This window comes from Heterocephalus glaber, unplaced genomic scaffold (genome assembly GCF_053883595.1).
Source record: "Heterocephalus glaber isolate CG9 unplaced genomic scaffold, H.glaber_assembly_v1.0 deba00000621, whole genome shotgun sequence".
In the NCBI taxonomy this organism is placed as follows: domain Eukaryota; kingdom Metazoa; phylum Chordata; class Mammalia; order Rodentia; family Bathyergidae; genus Heterocephalus; species Heterocephalus glaber.
In genome coordinates this window covers 4,968,212-4,975,868 of record NW_028258153.1, presented here as the reverse complement: position 1 = coordinate 4,975,868, position 7,657 = coordinate 4,968,212, and the positions used below count along the sequence as shown (strand labels likewise).

At 50.5% G+C, this 7,657-nt stretch overlaps 1 long non-coding RNA gene across 1 annotated transcript; it reads right to left on the bottom strand.

Moving 5' to 3' along the window:
- Nucleotides 1-5,723: 5,723 nt before the first annotated feature.
- Nucleotides 5,724-7,000, bottom strand: LOC101697331 (uncharacterized). Its single transcript, XR_015449125.1, has 3 exons — nt 6,627-7,000; nt 6,196-6,382; nt 5,724-5,964 (listed from the first exon to the last, which is right to left on the bottom strand). It is a non-coding gene; the product is annotated as an uncharacterized LOC101697331 (long non-coding RNA).
- Nucleotides 7,001-7,657: the final 657 nt, after the last annotated feature.

The following is a 7,657-nucleotide window of genomic DNA, read 5'->3' as shown; positions in this document are numbered from 1 at the left end:
ATGCTACATCATGACCATCTATGCCACAGGGGTCAAGAGAAGACAGAGGTGGAGTGTGCTGGAGTGGTGGCTAAGAAAACTGATGCAGGAAGAGGGACAAAGCTTAAGGGAAGTGAAGCCCAGGACTGAGTTAAACAGGAAGAAGTGGCACAGTGATTGCTGGTGGTGGTGGTGGGGCAGTGGCACCAATGGAAGAGACCGGAATGTCAAGGGAGCATTGGTGTTTATGGTGGGTGGAAGTACGTACAAAAGTTGGAGTGAGGGGAGGTTAAAAGGCAGGATATTACCATGGGAGGAGCATGGGACTGGGAATCTGGACTTGTGCTTTTCACTTTCAGTACTGCTGCTAACTGGTTTTTGACATAGGTTCTGTGATTCAACAACTTGGGGTTTCTGTTTTCACATTTATAGGTTATGGACGTTGAACTAGTCCTGGTACCCAAATTTGTTTTCCTATTATAATCTTGGGTGTGTATTTAAAATACAGATCCGCAGGCCAGACTCCCCTGCCTCCAAAGGTCATGTTTTCATAGGTATGAGGTGAGGTTCAAGACTTGACCTGATTGCACATTGAAATCACTTTGGGACCTTTTCAAACTAGTGATGCCTCAGCTCTACCCCATGGAGATCCTGATTCCATGAGTCTTGGGTGCAGCCCAGGCTTTGGGAGCTCCTGGAGCTGGCCAGGTCACTCTAATGGTCACTTGGCCTGAGAATTATGACTCCCTGGTCGGTTTGGTGCCTCTGGGCGATTATGACTGATTAGGGCTGGCTAGACACTCAGTTGGAATGGAAGGACTCTACACTTAATTGTAGATGAAGGACTTTGGCTCTGAAAAAGGTATGTTGGGATCAAGTAGTAGAGGGCCTTACATGCCGGACTAAGGGATTTATACTTTGTTTTATTGTCAGCAGGAGACAAGTAAGATGTTTGAGCAGAGGAATAATTTAAGGCATTTCATCTGTGTACATTTCCTTTGCAGCATGAGAACTACCACCAGGGAAAGAAAGGAAAAGAGAAATCTGAGCCTTCATTCATGTAAGAAAGGGTGACTACTGCCAATTCCTTTGTGTGACAGGGTCTAGTGTCTTTGCACAGCACCAGTAGTCCTTGGGGAGAGGTTGCTGGAATGAGGAACACAGGCTGAGGTGGCAGAGCAGAGCCCAGTGGTGGGCTGGAGAGGTGGCAGGTAGGGTAGATGTTAAATTATATTTTCAATTACATCCCTGTTTCAATGCTCCTTTTGATCCTCAGCAGAATCAGAATCATTGTGAATCTCAGTTGAGCAGTGGTGAGGCTCTAACAGCTCTCTTAACACTTGCTAATCTCCCCTTTGACAAAGAGAGAGAAGGCCACAGGCTTAGAGCCCCAGGCAGGTGCTCTATTCTGTCTCTGTAATTTAGCAACCAGGTGTCCCAGTCTATCTAAATTTATCTGGTCCCTAAGTTCCAGGGGGCTAAATTAGGGAAAATTTGTGCTTTCTATTTTCAACAATTGATGTTGGTTTTCCATTTACACTAACAAATCAGAGTTTGCTTCTTCTATAAATCTGAGTAAAAACATGAGATGGTCCAAAGATGGATGTTAATAATAACAACCCAGATAGAAAGGGAGACAGACAGGAAATAACATTGTGAAAGGATATACAAATAAATGATCTTCAGGAACACTACTGGGTCATTTCTAGAATCAGGAGGGCCAGGATTCAGAAGCTCCAGTTTTGGGGCTTAGTATGTCTCTGGTCCATAAATTGGGGTCTCCACCACATAATCTATAACATTCTTTTTAGGTCTGAAATTCTATGTTTTCCATGACACTATCTCTAAAATACAAGTGCTCCCCAGGAGCTTGATTGTACGTGGTTATTCACCAGGGGTCGAGACTGAGAGAGGTTGTGGACAGTTTGGGGTGGGGGGCTGAGATCAGGAGGTGAGGGGATGTGGGGGTGGCTAACCCTGACGTCTCTGCGGTGGGACTCCCAGCTCCCAGTCTCAGGTTTTCTAAAACCCTGCAGGGCAAGAACACTTTAGGGAAGGTGGGCCCTAGCATAAAAATCTTTCAAGAAAAGAAAAGAAAACAAAACAAAACTAAGGAAAGCCAAAGCAAGCTAAGTAGCTTTGTAGTTAACTAAATTATCCACACTTTCAATTTTTTATTGGAGGGGTTTTTTTTCCTTTCCTAACAATGATTTGTCAGGGAACACACAATGAATCCTACTTAAAGGGCTTTTGTTGCTGATTTATATGACCAACATGCAAAAATACCTCCCCAGTTGTCCCCCCTCCCCCCCAAAAAACCCCAACCAACCAACAAATGAAAACTTAGTACCAAGTAATACTGTTGTATCGATTATTTGGGAGAAGGCTTCTGGCTCTCCAATCTGTGACTTTCAAATACTAGGATATATAAGAATTGCCCCAGAGGGAACTTGATAAAAATGCAGGTCCCTGGGCTCCAGCATCATGGGGTGGTGGTCTGGTTGCTGATGTTCTGCATCCAGCATTCCTGCGTAGGGTAGGTTGTGAAGTCTCTCGCCAGGGCCATCCTTCGTGTTGTAGCATGAACTCCCACCCCTCTACCGTGTCACTTTTCACTCTGACTTCCAATGAACGTCAGGGTTAGCCCGATGGGATTAATATCGCAACAACGGGGTAGAATAATGTAGTTATCCAAGGCTCTACGTTCAGGTTGTTCAAAAATCTATCCTCAAGTCCCAATTTTCTAGATATGTTAGGTTGGACAGGTTGCTAACTCTCCAGTGTTAATTTTCTCATCATTAAAATGGGAACCATGACAAGGTTCATTGAGTTAAACCACATAAAGCCCCTGGGTTGAGGTAAACATTTAACGAAAAAATCAAAAGTAAAGGATATGGGAGGTGTTAAAGTGGAGCTTGGAAAAAGAAAATAACCAGTGTTGGTGAGGGTGTCAAGGCATTAAAACCCTTATGCAGTGTTCATGGGACTGTGCAATGGTGTAGCTGTTATGGAAAAAAATATTCTCAAAAGTAGAGCTTGATTTCACAGGTTGTGATGGCCAGAGAGAAAGGAATCTCATCCTGTTCTTGCTAACTTCTGTGGCTCCCTGATTCCCCAAGTCGCAGTGAAAGTCAAGTGGCTCGGAAGATGGGGCTCCAAAGCTTGGGTCCCAAGCAGGAGAGAATAGTGGTTCTTAGCTGAGTATTCACACGTCAGAGGTGGCTCAGTGTCAAGTTGCTGGGCAGCTGGTGATATCATGGAACTCAAAGCCAAGTGTTCCATCCACAGGTCTGCCATGACTTCGTCCTGGGCTGTTCTTAGCACACCATTCTCTGGGTAGCCTCCAGCACTCTAGGGTGTTGGCTGAGGCCTCCTAGAAATGGTTTTACGAGACTGACTCAGCAAACTAGGGGTTGCTGCTTTCCAGAAGGCTAGCACGACTTTGTCAGCACATTGCTTAGGGTTCTGACATATACCCTGCTTTTTTTTTTTTTTTCCAGGAGCCTCCTGGTTTGTGCACAAATAGTGTAGGCATGAAGTATGTGAAAGGAATTCCTCTTATCCTTGTTCTGCACCTTGACTTTGACAGAGATGTTAGACCTGTCTCCCAGGGCTGTGTCTGAGTCCCAGGGTGGGAAATGAACCTGTTTGAGTCCTTATAAGGTTTTGTTTCAGTTGTAAACTCTGTTGACAAGGAAATATGGATACATTCAGAGTAAAATAAGAGAAGATTTTCCTACACAGAAGACAGCTGCTGAGTCCTCCTGGCATGGTGAAGAGGAGCAAGAAGTCTGGCTTCCCCATCTCTCCCTTTCTTCCCTTTACTCCAATTACTGGGTTCTCCAGGAAAGGATGAGGAAGAAGGGAACACAGTACTGTAGAGCAGAGAATTGCCTTTTTGGGGGTGTAAAACTGGATGCTTTAAAAAATTAATATTTCGAAAGTTACCTTCCAGTCTTAGAGTCCAACTTTATAAATGTCTCCTGAATAGGAGGGAAATGCTTGTTCTGGTTTCCAAAATGAGCTGTTAATTTCAACCCTAATAATGACTGTGCTGAGGGGAGGAGGTGTTAAAAAGCACACGCAGTGTGCGGTCAGGGAGGGATTCCAGGACAGTCTGGTGCAGTCAGGAGCCGCAGCTGTGCGTGGACACCAGAAAGATGGTTCCTGCAGCTTTGCAGGTGCAGCTCCGATGTGGGGCTGTGTGCAGCTTGCAGCCTGGTGCAGGATTTGGGGCCCCAGGAGTGAGGTCACCCAGGGACAGACTCACCCTGCTCTCTGCCCAGCTCAGTGTGCGGAGAGGAGGAAAGCACTCGGGGACTGCGCACAGCAGGGCAGTGTGGGAGGGAGGTCAGGTCTTGGCCTGTGGTCACCTGCCCAGAATGACGTCACTCACCTGGCACGAGGCAGCGACTCACTGGCCTCTCAGGGAGCAGCACCCCCTCTGGTGGAGCCCATAGCCCCAGCCAGAGATGCTGAGCTGACCCAAGTGTTAATGGTGGACACCCAGCCATCGGGATCCATTCATTTTTCAGAGCCGCTCAGTGAAGCCAGGTGAGGTGGGGAGGCCCAGGCTGGGTGACGGCAACTTAATGAGAAGACACTGACAATCACAATCACACGTTAAATGGGCTGCTGTTGTGGCTCAGTGAGAAGGTCCTGAATTTAATCCCCAGTACTGAAAATACGTTTTACTGATTTGTAAGGACCTCAGTCCATGGGCAGGGCTGGACCATACACCCCCAGGAACCTCCAGGCTCTGCTGTCCAGGATGCTCTGTGGTTTCATATTTTAAAAGTAAAATTTAATAGAGATGGAGAGAACGTTTGTCCATCTCCAAGTAGGCAGGCTGGGGCTGTGCTGTCCCGTCCCTCTGCCCTCTGAGCGGAGACGGACAGCAGCCAGAGCAGCCTGTCCCCGGGTGAGCCCCAAGACCTGCGGAGCTGATGTCCGGGAGGTCACCTGGAGCTCGGCCAGGATGGCGTGCTCTGCCCTGCAGACTCCGCAGAAGGAGCCCATTGCTGGCCCCACTCCTGTGACTATGACCAGAGTCTCCGCTGCCAGGCTTCCACCCTAAAAAGCAGCATTGATGACACAGACACCGGGGACCCTGGAACCAGGAGGGCAGAGGCTGCTGAGCCAACCATGTCCTGAATGTGTGCGGTTGAGCTTGACAGGCCAGGTCCCCACACAAGTAATGAGATGGTAGGAGAGCTGAGACCTGGAGCACCCCCTCCCAGCAGGGAAGACACAGCCTGAACCCCAAGATGCAGACAGAGAGGGGGCGCCTAGGAGAGGCCACAGCCCAGTGGATTTCCTGCGACGGTGCCCTTCGCCTGTCCTTCATTCAGACTGCACACGTTATCTTACTGTGATAAATACATCCTGTCTGGCAACACAACCTGGATTACCTACTGAAGAAGCCAATGAAAAATGGCCAGGATCTTTCTAGGGTTTCTCCTTCTGCATAGCGCAAGATTCATCAGACCCCCTCAAGACTGTGTGACCAAAGGCAAGTCTGACTGCACTGGTGTGAACCCTGCAGGCCAGGTGCCCATGGGGACACGAGAGGAGCAGTGGCCAGGGGGGTGGGCAGGAGCCACCAAGCACAGTGCTCTGCGGATAGGTGCATACAGGGCGAAGGCACTTCAGGGCACCACGCTGACCCTTTTAAACACTGAAATTTTAAGTTTTATTAAAAGCTAGTTCTATTATTTATATAAATTCAAGAAATAAGGACACTTGTAAATACCAAAACAAGAGCCAGCGTAAGTGAGGGGAACAGTGGGAGGAGGCCAGGAGCTGGCCCCAGGTGGAGCTCAGGAGGTGACACCGACCGCTGTGCAACCACCGGGTGCCCCAGCACTGCAGCAGGTGAAGGGGCTGCCACGGACTCTGGCTGTGGTCCCAGCGCTGGGCAGGAAGCTGCAGGTGGAGCTGGCTCGGGCTCTGCACATGGGACTTCAGCTGGGGCTGGAGCTGGTCCTGCAGTTCCAAGAGAAGAAAAAGTCACCAACTGTCCATGTTCCCTTCCAGGGCAAAACCCCCGCACTGCCCATCAGACAGCTCTGCGCACAAAGCCTCCCCAGGAAGTCCTCCCAGACCATGACGGCTGAGGTCTCAGTGATCCCAGGTCACCCCAGCACCGGGAAGCTGTCTCTGTGTCTAAAGGCCCATCCCTCCCCTCATGCCCATAGGCCCACACCCCGTCCTCACCTGTGGGCTGTGCCTCAGTGGGCTCAGCTTGCTCCAGCTGGGAGGTGCCCTGAGGTGACACGGCAGAATAAAGCCATGACAGGATGGAAGTGACCCAGTGTCCTGTGTGCAGCTCTTTGGGGACAGTGCCTGGGAGCTCTGCCTGACCCCAGTTTGTGCTGTTTCTGCCCCGGCTAACCCTGTGCTCCTGAAACACAAACAGCTCTGTCTCAGGCTTCTACCCCAGAGGACAGGAGAAGGCCCTGTGGGCTGCGGACCATCCCTGGGCACTGCCCTTCTCCTCCTCTCAGCCCCGTCCTGGGGGCACAGGCCAGGGCCCCGGCTCACAGCCTCCCACACCTGCCCCTGCCCAGGAGGAGCCTCCCTCCCGGCCTCATCCTCTACCCTCCTCAAAGTGAGGAAGGCGGGCGGGAGTTACACAGGGGACTCACAGTGGTGGCCGGGCCTGACTGGACCTGTCCTGGACTCAGTGGCCCCAAGAGTCTGGAGTCCAGGTCCAGGGAGATCTGCCCTGGGCTCCCACTCATCTCAGATTCCCAGGTCTCTGGGTCTGGGGAGACCCGCCCTGTGCTGCCCCTGAAGTCCAAGCAGTTCCTGGTGAGTGGCCTGAAGCACGGGGACTTAGCCATCCATCCTCTCACTGGCGCCCAAGTGCTTTCCCTGCACGGGCTCCTGCTGCTTCGGCCTCGAGGCCCGGGAAAGCAGCACAGCATGATCGCTGCTGACTCTGTCCAGCCAGGTGACTGTCAGGCAGCCGTCGCTGGACTGTGGTGCCCAGTGACTCCAGGGTTCTGAGCTCTGTTTGGACTTGTCACCAAGGAAGTGAGGTCACAGTGCTAGGGTCATAAGCCAAACCGCCCCCTCTGATGAGAAGGCCCCGGGGCCCCTCCCTTTCATGGTGGAGCACATCTATCTGTGTGCTCCTTAGAAACAGCAACGAGAAACCAGAAAAGCTGCCTGTGATGTTAGAGTTTGATGAATCAGAAGTTTTAATTCGGCACATGTGTAGATGCTTAAGATGCAGCAGGCACAGGGAGAAGTGTGCTTTCCCATCTGAAGGGTCCATTCTCTCTCAAGACACAGTGCTCATGTCAGCACTTAGAGATCTGATGGATTTGAGGATGATTTTCTTTCCTGGGTTAACTTCAGTTGCCTTGCGATTCCAATAGGGACTATGGAGATGATCCCAAAATGTCCAATATAATTTTCTTTAAAGGATACAAAAGTTTCAGCTGATAACCCCTGGGTGGCCAGGAGTGGAGGATTCACAGCAGGTTGTAACTTTCAAGTGCACATGGATAGCTGCTTAAGCACAGATACCGAGCTCAACACCTAGTGCAGTATGCAGTGCAGAGACAGTGCGAGGGGACAGCAGTCAGTCAGTCTTTGTGAAACCTCCCACCCAGCGGCGGTGCAGAACACTCTCACGCATCACTTGGGAACGTCTCTTGGGGCGCTGCTA